Source organism: Mastomys coucha, unplaced genomic scaffold (genome assembly GCF_008632895.1).
Source record: "Mastomys coucha isolate ucsf_1 unplaced genomic scaffold, UCSF_Mcou_1 pScaffold3, whole genome shotgun sequence".
Classification (NCBI taxonomy): Eukaryota; Metazoa; Chordata; class Mammalia; order Rodentia; family Muridae; genus Mastomys; species Mastomys coucha.
In genome coordinates this window covers 2923599-2935445 of record NW_022196909.1, presented here as the reverse complement: position 1 = coordinate 2935445, position 11847 = coordinate 2923599, and the positions used below count along the sequence as shown (strand labels likewise).

General features: G+C 42.2%; 1 long non-coding RNA gene across 2 annotated transcripts in view; it reads left to right on the top strand.

The window, feature by feature from the left end:
- LOC116075242 overlaps positions 1–7299 on the top strand; it is an 18620-nt gene extending 11321 nt beyond the window's left edge. For both annotated transcript variants that reach the window (XR_004112483.1, XR_004112482.1), the window contains one exon: positions 7013–7299. This is a non-coding gene — a long non-coding RNA (uncharacterized LOC116075242). The remainder of the gene's footprint in view (positions 1–7012) is intronic.
- Positions 7300–11847: the final 4548 nt, after the last annotated feature.

Here is an 11847-nt window from a genome sequence, read left to right as displayed (position 1 = left end):
TCTGTAGACCAGGCTGGCTTTAAACTCAGAAATCTGCCTGCCTCTGCCTCCCAAGTGCTGGGATTAAAAGTGTGGGCCACCACTGCCCGGTTCAAGTAAAAACTTTTACATAAGTGAATATGCATAATCTCACATAAATTCATATAAAGATTAATTCATGCTTATTTATTCATTTATACATTTCCATTCATACCCAGTTGGGTCCAGCTTGCATGCATTCTCACAATTACATACTTAGACACACACATCCATACTTACATATGCATATGGAGCAAAAGACCAAGCACCTGTGCAGAAAGAACTGACTCATTCTGGATGAAAAATGAAGCTCCAATCTTTATTACATACAGAAAGAAAACGCTTCTACCCTTTTAATGCTAATTCAATTTAATGAATTAAACTCATGTTTGTAAGAAAAAAGCTTTGTTTCTTTTAATAAGACTAAGCATATCTTGTCCTTACCATGGGACCTGTTCTGTCCCATGGTAAGGAGAAGCCTTCTTTCTCCTTCTCTCTGCAGCATCTTCTTTTTTCCTCTTTCCCTCTGCATTCCACACATTGCTCTCTTAGTATTTTATGTTACCTACAGTTTCTAAGTTATTCCACTCTGCATTCTCCTTCTAATCTAAAAAGTGTTCTGTCTAAAAACTTCTCCTCAGCTCAGTTCCTCTCTCTGCTCAGTTCTTCACACCTCTGTTCCTACTCCTCCATCATATCCACTCTCTCTCTCTCTGCTCCTACTCCTCATACTCTCCTTCCCTCACATCTGTTCCAACTTTGTGCTCCCCTTTTCTTTACTTATTATTCCCTACTGAGTTCAGTTTATACTCTGTATGTGCATGGACGTAGGGCCATCCACTGAAGATAGGCAATAATAAATTGCTGTACCAGGGAAATGTTAGTGATCCTCAAAAAACACACAGGACCCAATCTGATGCAACTCACAGCAGAGTCTTTATTCTGTTCAAGCTAGTTTGGGCCCCCTCCCACACCCTCTGTCACACAGGACAGTTTTGGTGGTGAGAGGAGCCCTGAATGTCTATGGGGGCAAGGCTATATAGTAATCAACAAGCAGGGGATATGTGTGCAAGCATCTAACTGGAAAGCTACTGTGGCCTTTAACATAATTGGCTGTTGCTGGGAGTCATATCATAAACTTAATTTCTGTTCTCCTCTGCATTGGTGGTCATTAAACAGGGGGTGGGCTCATGCAGGTTTGTTGAGGGAATAACCTGGAGATATTTTCCTTGTTGAGGGGAGGGTGTAACCTGTAGATGCTGGTCTTGTTGGGGGTCTAACCTGGAGATTGGGGGGTATAACCTGAATACTCTGCTCTTATTGGGGATGAGTCTAGAGCTAGGCTCAGGTTCTGTTGGGAAACAACTTGGAAACTAATGCTAGATACCAGTCTGTTAGTATACCTGAGTTCAAATTTAGGTCAGGTTCTCTAAAATGGAGTCTGAATTTAAAAGCTTTGGCATCTCAATATCAGGGGCCATATCTCTGAAGAAAAACCAACTCTCTATCTCCCAGCATCAACTACCAGCAATTTCTCAGTTAAGGGTAGGGCTTTGTGAGACTCTCCCCATTCATGTTGGAATGTTGACTGACCAGATCTTGCATAGTTCTACTGTTAGCAACTACAGTTGTGAGTTTATGGACCAACAGCCCTGTATATCCAGAAGACACTATTTTGCTGTAGTCCTCCCATCTTCTGGCTCTTACAGTCTTCCTTTCCCCTCTTCTGAGATATTCCATAGGTCTTGATCGTAGTGGGTATGATATGAAAGAAGTCCCTGTTTAGGGCTGTTAACTCTACTGTTACTTATTATTTTCATTTTGACCAGTTCTGTCTCTGTATTCTCTGTCTACCTCACAAAAGCTTCTCTAATGATGGGTGAGAGCTGCACTAATCCATGGCTATTAGGACAAGTATTTAGAAGATAGCTTGATACTACATTCATTTAGTAGAACTACTACTGTGGATTGGTCCCCAGAGCCTATGAATTCCTAGTCATAGATTCTTGTTCACATTTATGGTTCCAGACATGGATTTCCTCCTGTGGTATAGGTCTTAAATACCCTTCCAAGTGATTGGTAACTCTCATGACATTCTTGGCATTATTGAACCAAATGATTACTATATCTTTTGATATATCTTTCTGAGTCAATGATTATTGCAGCTTGCAAGGTTCCTATCTGAATAAGATCACTGATGACCTACCATCTAGGAGCCTGCATGGCAGCTTCTAGGACTATGGGAGTTAGCCAACAAAGCATACCTGAGACCAAGGTATGCTCCGTCCTAAGCAGTAGGCCTTACTCTCAAGTTCTGGTGGGCAACTAAGAGCCATCACAGCAGCTGTCTTATGTCGGAGGGCTTTGAGGCTTCCTCGTCAGATCCTTTGACCTTTTCTCTATCGGATTTCTTCATCTGCCAACTCTTTTCCTTATCTCTTCCCGGATTGATTGCCCTCTCTCTTCTTGCCTAATTGTATTGCTGGAACTCCCAACACAACTGGAAACAACGACAATGGAAGCAGACGTTCTGCATTTCCTAGCTAAAGAAAAAGTGTTCTGTCTCATGTTAAGTCATTCTGGAGGCACTGGGGCAGATTCCTCCAGGCCTCTCCCTGCAGGTGGTTTCTGTTATCAGTCATTAAGTTCCCAGAACTCTCATTTCCCCTTTAATTGTGACGTTTGTTTGTTTGTTTGTTTGTTTGTTTGTTTTTGGATCCTTCAAAAAATGAAGCACTTTTTAATGTATTAGTGGAGCTTTAGGGTGACCCGAAGATAAATTCATCTCCTGTTTAATGTTGGTCTGTATGAAGTTGGTATTGTTTCTTCTTTTGGACAAGGAAACTAGACTTAGAAAATATGCCTAATGTCATTACAGAAATAGTAGATAATTGAGACCAGATTTAGAGATCCTCAGGCTGCTAAGATAATCTTGTTAAATCTAATATTACACAGTTTTTTTTTTCTAATGTCATTTGGCTTCAAGCAAGTATTCTGAAACAAGTCTTTTATTCTATTACATTTTGCTTGTCTTTTTGTATGTATGTAGGGGGGCACATGTCACAGTGCATCTATGGAGGTCAGAGGATAATCTGTGGGAATCAGTTTTCTCCTTCCACCAAGAGGATCCTGGGACTGAACTCAGGTCATCAGGCTTGGCAACAGGTGCCTTTACCCATGGAGTCATGTGACCAGCCCTGAAACAAGCCTGGACTTAGAGTTCCCTCAGTTCTAAAACCCAGCAAGCTCATCTTCCTGGTAATTGTACCTCAAGAGCATGCAACTTCATTATTTTAATTAATTGCCGTCCTCCTATATAAACAAAAACCTCTGCTGGAAGATTGCTGGTAAATGTTCAAAAAGAGGAAGGTGGAGACAGTGGTAGAGAGTAGTGAAATGCTTTCAGAGAATGAACAAAGCCAAAGGTGACTTAAATCTATCCAACCTCATCTCCACAGCTATTAGTTAATTCTATGGCCTCCAAAAGTCATACTTCAGAAACCTCATCCCCAACAGAGTGATTCCGTGCAGTAGGGGCTAAAGGGAGGGGGTGGTTTAGACCATAAGAACCCTACCCTACACACAGTAGCTACAATGTCCAAAGAACCATTGCTTCTGCTGCAATGTTAAGACTTGACCCATTTAAATGTTCCCCGTTTTCTGGCTGTCACAATGTAAAGCTTCATCAATAGAAGAGGCTAGAAGGAAGAATGAAGAGTTTTTCTCTTGGGGGTTTTAGTGTATTCTCATGAGGTCTCTGCAGCATCCTGACTCCTCCAGCCAGAGCTCCCGCATCACCCTCTGCCAAGTGCCAGGGCCCTGCAGTGCACAGCAGTCAGCAGCTTGGTGGCTAGAGGCTTCTCTTTAGACTCTGAGCAGCTCATCCAGTCTCTGCTAGTTTCTCCCATGGTGCTATCTTTTCTGAATAGCTCTCCTTGGAACTCTAGAGAACAGCACATTTCTAGCAAGTTCCTCTGTAGTGATCTAGTGAGTCCTCTGCATTCTACAGACGTACAGTGTGCCCTCCACAGTCTAGATCTCTGTTCTCAGTCCTGGCAGAGGTGGTGGGCAGTCCCATGGCACTGTCTCTGATGGGGATGCTGACAGCTTCCTAAATAGATGGTTCCTGCAGGGCTTTGCTTAAGACGCCCCCCCCTCTTCCTCTCTCCTTCCCTCTTTCTCTCTCCCTCCCTCCCTCCCTCCATCTCTCCCTCACTCCTTCCTTATCTCTTTCATAGCTCTACTTCATTCTCATCCAAAAGACTATCTGCAGCCAAGTGGAATGAACTGGATCACTTGGCCCTTCTCATGAACCTCCTTCCTGTTCAAATGCTTAGATCTCTTCCTAGCCAGTGTTCTGTTACATCTGCAGTTGGCCTCAGCACTCTGAAGCCTGAGCACAATCCTTTGTGATTTTAGCCTTGTGGGAAATCTTGGGCTATGTCCCTTTGTGGAGTTGGCACTTTCCATATTTCTTGCAAAAAGTGCAACAAGTTTTAAGAATCCATTCCTCATGTTAGTTTGTAGGAGCTCTACCAGTACAGGAAGAACCAAAATTTCTCACTCTAGCAATCACTTGCAAGCTCTCTCTCTCTCTCTCTCTCTCTCTCTCTCTCTCTCTCTCTCTCTCTCTCTCTCTCTCTCTCTCTCTCTCTCTCTCTCTCTCTCTCTCTTTCTCCTTCCCCCTCTGCCTCTTTCCCTACCCTCCCTTTCCCCCTCCCCCAATCACTTTCAATCCATAATTACCCCAATCCTCTTACAAACTTCTGTCTCTTGCCTGGACCCTGAATGCAGGTAAATTTTCCTTTCTGATCTTTGTATTTTCTCAATAGCAACACTATAGTACATAAATCAGAACTTTTAAAAAGATAAATGTCTATTGAGTAAAATGTTTAGACCCAGTCCAACAATGTTAGGAGGTAAGCACTAAAATAGGAGAAGTTCTTACAGATGTAAGAACTTTGTCCCCTTAAATGGTTTTAGAGATTTATTTTAATTATAAATGTTTGTGTGGGTCTTGGGTGAGTCTGTGCACATGTGTGTACAAGTGTATTCAGAGTCCAGGAGAGAATATTAAATCTCAGAGCTGGAGTTACTGGTGGTTATAAGCCAGCTGAAATGCAGCCTATTATATATTATATTATATTAATTATATTATATAAATTATTTGTCTGTTTGTTTATTTTGAGATGGGGTCTCTCTCCATATCTCTGGCTGACCTAGAACTGGCTTTGTAAAGCAGGCTGGACTAGAGCTCATAGAGATCCACCTGTGTCTGCTTCCCAGGGGCTGGGACTCAAGACATGTGCCACCATGCCCAGCTCCAGTCTTTTAAATAAGAAAAAGACTTCTGAAGTACTACTGAGATGTGTGCTCCTGGCCTTTCCCCAGGGTGGGTTGCTAGAGTAATAAGTATGACATGACTTTCTCACACAGCCTATAGCTTTAAGTATAAGTTAAAAAAATAAATAAATAAAAGGAAACTGGTGCAGGAGGCTGAAGCAGGAGGATTGTGAGTGTGAGTGGGCTTCTTATTTTTCAAATCAGTGGTTTTTCTGGTTCCAGGTGGCTTCCTCTCTGGAAGAGACGTCTTTGTCAAGTAGAAGCAGGGTTGGTTGGTTGGTTGGTTGGTTGGTTGGTTGGTTGGTTGGTTGGTTGGTTGGTTGGTTTGGGTAGGGTCTTATTGTGTCCTAGGCTGGCCTGGAGCCTGATTTTCCTGCACCCCTCTCCTGAGCGCTGACTAGCATTCGATGCACCATACACAGCTCCATTTTGATGGCATTCACTGCCTCTCCGCACCTCCCTGCTCAGTGACCAGCTAGTGTTTGAGCTCTGTGTTTGAGTGTCACACAGCTGGCAGTGTCCCTTGAAATACAATTGATTTCTTAAGTGAGAAAAAGGTGTCATGTTAGATAATACACAACTGATGCTAGAAACATCTGGCTTATCAATAAACCCAACACATTACAATGTTAAAAATATAGCCTTAGGTTTCAGTCATAGTTTTGTTCACCTCGTTCCTAAACACAAACCACAAGGCAGAGCAGCCAAAGCATTCCACCTGTTCATAACTTTTGGGACAGGGTGTCTTTTGTTATTTTTAAAAGAAAATATACCATCATATACCCCTTTTCAATATTTAGAATAAAATACCCTTAAATTATTATGAACAAATAGACTATCATCCAAGAGTGCACCCTCATTTATTCAGTCCAGACTTTATGGAGCTGGGGGGCCTAAACCAGCCTTTGTGCTTGGTTGGCGGGCGGGCACCTTCCCACCCCTCACTCAAAACTCTATTCCAAGAATCTGTAACAGCAGCCATGGGACAGCGTTCCAGTTCCCTTAATCTCACTTTCACCATGTTAACTTGTATCCTTGCAAACAGCGCTCCCTCTGCTCTCCATTATGTATATTAACATGGTCCACATTCTGCCAAAATAAAAATTATTTCAACTCTAATCTTTACTTCTAACTACAACATTCACAAATAACTATTTGCTGTCAGATACAGTGCTTTATGGATATAAACTTAGAAATTGGTGTATCATTTGTTTTACAGAAAAACCTCGATCAGTACCCCAAATGAAACTATACATTCAGAAGAATCTTGGGTTGGGGATTCAGTTGAGTGGCAGGGCTGTTTCCTGCCAATAACTCTGAGCTACGTCCTCAGGTCTAGAAAAGAAAGCAGCACCTTAGCAAGGTGCTTCTGTTTGTTTACATAAACAACTGACTACTGGAAACCATACTATTTAACTTTTTTCTATAGGGAGACACTGCCATCTTGTGGCCGCATAGCAGAAAAGCAATGGAGCGGCTTGAAAAGCTGTGGAAGTGAATTTCCCACTCCCAACATTTAATATTATGACGACCGTAAATGGCAATCATTTTCCTTGACCCACTTGACCGTCTTTCCCTTGAGACTGTAATCACTCAATTACTAGAAGATTAGTATTCCATAACCTTGCCAAAATTTATTCATTTCTTCCAGGAAACGAAGCCTTGGAAGATTGCTTCTGTACGTACCATTATCTATTGATTTGAAATCAGAAGACATCAAATTGCAACGAAAGCTCGAAATCAGCCCGTCTGGTATCCATAAAAACACCTGAAGTGAACATTTTTTCCTAACGCCATTCCACAACCTTTGCCTTGTTACCTTGTTTGCTGTATTACATAGACATTTACTTTAATCTCACAATGAACCCCACAGGAAACATTACCTCTTTCTCATTTTAAATAACAATCGAGATGACGTCCCATCCTTTTACCTGTAAATTTTACAGTGTCTTTGTGTTTTAGTAGCCGAGTAGTAGTCCACTCTGTAAATGAACCACATTTTCTTTATCCATCCTTCATTTGAGGGATACCTAGGTTGTTTCCAGTTTCTGGTTGTTCTGAAGACAGCCGCTATGAACATAGTTGAGCAATGGTCCTTGTGGTATGGTGGAGTGCCTGTTCAGTTTAGGCATTTAGAAGATAATTTAAATGAGATGACAGTGAAGGGATCCAGGGCTAAATAGATGACGGCTCAGTGAGTAAAGCACGTGCCTGCGAGTCCCAGGATCAGAGCTTAGATCCTCAACTAGACAGATATGGTAGCGTACCTGTAATTCCACCATTTGGGAAGTAAAAGAGGAGAAAACCTGGGTAACCTGGCTACACCAATTCAGTGAGCTCTGGGTTAGAGTGAGAGCTAGCCTTCTTATCTAAGGTGGAGAGTGATCAAGGAAGATAAGAAGCTCAGTGCCAACGTCTAGTCTCTATGCATCTGCACACGTGTGGATGTACGGGGGTGTGCCCATGCATGTATATACATAAACACACACAAATATTTGAATAGGTTAACTGATGGGAGACTTCTGGAAACTTTCCAGGGCACGTTAGTTACAATCTTATCTTCTAGAGCATCAATGCTGGTTTAGAACAGGATGCCCAGAAAAGGGAGAAACTAAGGGCAAACAATAATGTCTTCATAAATGATTGGATTTCCAAGCCGAAGTCTTGCCTTTACATGCAATTTTTAAGGAGGCAAGGATGTAGCTGATTGTGACTCTCTTTCTACATGACTCTTCCTGACAACCCTTGGTCTTGACAGTGGTGCTTTTACACATAAAAAAGGAAAAAAGCTAGTCCACTACCAATTCAACACTCCTGAACTACATGACTGGGTTCTAAAGAACAGGAGTACAGAACATTATTATCTTGGAATCACCTGTTTGTAGTTACAGAAAACTTTATCCACAAGGCTCATTGTTCATATCCCCTTGAAGGCAGCCATTGCTCTGATGTACTGATTTCATGAATCTCTTCCCCAGGATGGAATTTAAAAAGCTGGACATTGTATTTTATAGAAAAGCACATGTCATATGCCTCACATCTTCCTTTTGTTGTTTTTGAGACAGGGTCTCTATAAGTAGCTGGCTGTCTAGGAGCTTGTTATGTAGACCAGGCTGGCCACAGACTCACAGAGTTCTATCTGATCTGTGTCTGCCTTCTGTGTGCTGGGATTAAAGGTGTGGGATACTTTCCTTTCAGTGTCTGATATGAACTGGACAATATTCCACAACCCCGTATGTTAAGGCTGCATTTACAGCATTTATTCCTATGTGTCATTAACTGTCCCTTAGAAAAAATTTAAATGGTTTTAATATTGCATGACAGAATCTTCTGAATCATATGTATATAAAATGTCCATTTTCCCTCAGTGAAGTGCTGAATCCTATTTATTAATCTTAATAATGTAAAATCAAGCAGAAGAGATTATTTAATCTACCTGTGGTGGTTTGTGTAGGTAATGACCCCGTAGACACGTGTTTGAATGCTTGGCCCATGAAGAGTGGCACTATGGGGAGGTCTGGCCTTGATGGGACTGTGTCACTGTGGGGGCAGGCTTTGGGGGCTCCTAAACTCAAGCTCTGCCCAGTATGAAACAGTCTCCTGCTCCCTGCTGATCAAGTCCATGTCTGCCTGCAAGCCATGCTTCCCACCATAGTGGAGTGAACCTATGAAACGGAAAGCCAGCCTCAATGAAATGTTCTCCTTTATAAGCGCTACCTTGGCCATGGTGTCTCTTTATAACAAGACACTACATTCGTGGGTTTCACTGAACTCTTGTCAAATTTTTAAGCTATTTTTAGTTAACACTTATGGGTATTTTACATGTGTATACCTGATCATCAAAGAAAGGGGTGTCCAATCCTCAGATGGCTGTGAGCAGCTACGTGGGTGCTTGGAATGAAACCTGGATCTTTTGTAAGAGCAGCAAATAATCCTAACCACTGAATTCTCTCTCTACCCCTTGCCAAAAACAAAAAAAACTCTTCATTTTTAAAATTAAAGTTTTTTTGAAGTGGAACAAGTCCATTATGGTTCCCATATCTTATTTTACTTGTTTTTGCTGGTCTAGAGAACTTCTGTTAAGCATGTAACTTACATGGGTTTGGGGTCAAGCTTTGGCCTTAACTTTTGAAAAATTCCCATGGCTTTTACAAGATTTTGTTTTATTGTTTTTTATGTTTATAAATCTCATTCTTGTGATGGAAAAATGAATTTATCTTCCTTTCACTTAGTTCTCATTATTTCCTCATTCTCTTGATTTTCAACCTTTGTCCTGACAGTCTATTATTAATACTCACCTCATTCATTATGCATAGAATCAGTTTTACACATTTGTAGATGTGATTGCTACGTGTAGTCACAAGGAGCCTTTGTTCTTCCAAACAAGGTGGGCTGTGGTTTGACTTTCCGAATGACTGGTATCTGTGTATTTTTCCCATCCTTTAGTTTCACAGGTCTAAACCATGAAACCAGAACCTCCCAGATCCAGCCAAGGATCTGTGGCATCTAGACATGATTTTGCAGATTCCTAAACCAGAACTTAACACACAGTAATGATTATGCTACATGTGCCAGAAGGCAGATCGCAATACCAAATGAAGTATCCAAGTGATACACTTGGTTTCATGAACACTACACACTAAATAGTCTCTGCAGTGAAGGAAGGGATCCTGGTTCCTTAGTCATAAAGGGTATAGACTCCTGACAAATACACAGCAAAAGGGGTAAAACCACAAACGTGAAGCCTTCGCACCTCAGGACAGTGGAGGAACATTCTCCACGATGCTGTTCTCCTGATCTCAGAACCTCAGGACAGTGTGGGGACATTCTCCACGATGCTGCCTTCTCCCAGTCTGCTCTCCTGATCTCAGAACCTCAGGACAGAGTGGGGACATTCTCCATGATACTGTCTTCTGCCAATCTCTTCTCCTGATCTCAGAACCTCAGGACAGTGGAGGAACATTCTCCACGATGCTGTTCTCCTGATCTCAGAACCTCAGGACAGTGTGGGGACATTCTCCACGATGCTGTTCTCCTGATCTCAGAACCTCAGGACAGTGTGGGGACATTCTCCACGATACTGTCTTCTGCCAATCTCTTCTGATCTCAGAACAAGCGACCTGGTTCCAGCAAGTAGGATGATTTCACCAACTTTGACAAATTCCTAAAAATACTTGTTTTTCTCTTGTACACACTGGGAGAAGCTCCATTTGTGCGTTTTCTACCATAACGATGTAAGTTTAGGTAAAAGCACATAAAATTGTATGTAGCTGCAGAATTTACCAAAATCTTAAAGATAGACAGACACTCAATGAATAGCTAGCTGCCAAAAGCCAAAGCATGCTAAGTTTTACTTCTTGAGTAGAAACCCTGGTTGTGATCAAACTATAGGACAAGAACCAGATTTTGCTAGCTGGTTCATTTTACACTGACATCACAAGAGGATATGTTTCTGAAGCCTACAATGTTTTGTGTGCATGTGAATGGTGGTGGTGTGGGGAGAGAGATAACTCTTAGAAACAGTTCATCAGTCATAGACCATTGCCCTGTCCAATTACAGACACTTCTCTCTCCTCTCTAGCTTACACACTTCGCACCCTACACACTGCTTCCCTTCTGGTCCTCCCTCCCCTTCTACTCTGAGCCAGGGGGCCCCATCCCGTGCATCCCTCTACCCTGGCACATCAAGTCTTTGAAGCTAGGTGCACCCTTTTCCAATGAGGCCAGATAAGGTAGAAGATCCAGACAGGCGACAGACAGCTTTTGGCACGGCCCTCCACACCCACACCCAAACAGTACATCTGCTACATGTATGTGGGGAGGCCTAGGTCCAGCCCATGTATGTTGGTATCTTTGGTTGATGGTTCAGTCTTTGAGAGCCACAAAGGTCCAGGCTAGTTGACTCTGTTGGTCTTCCTGTGGAGTTCTTATCTCCTTGGAGGCCTGAAATTCTTCCTCCTAGTCCACAAAGGTCCACAAGCTCCATCCACTGTTTGGCTTTGGGTGTCTGCATCTGTCTGAATCAGATGCTGGATGGAGCCTCTCAGAGGACAGCCACACTAGGCTCCTGTATGCAAGTATAACACAGAGTATCATTAATAGTGTCAGGGACTGGTGCTTGCCTATGGGATGGGTCTCAAGTTGAGCCAGCTATTGGTTGGACAGGCTTCTTTTTCAACTCACAATTTTCAATTTCTGAGTGTTTGATTCCGTTCAAAAATAATTCCTTCATCCCAACTGTATAGTTTATGAATTTTGGGAATAATTTATGAAATCCCAGTCTTCTTAACCCTGGTTGAGCTGTACAAAGTGACATGGTGTTATTTTTATTGAAGTAAGAAATACCTGGTAGAGCCAGTAAGCGCTGTATAGATCTAGTGATGGTCTCTGACCTGAAATTACTTTTGGTATGTTCCAGTCTTACAGACCATCAAGTCATGGCTTGGAAACAAGCCTTCATAATAAACAGACAGAAGACGATCCAAG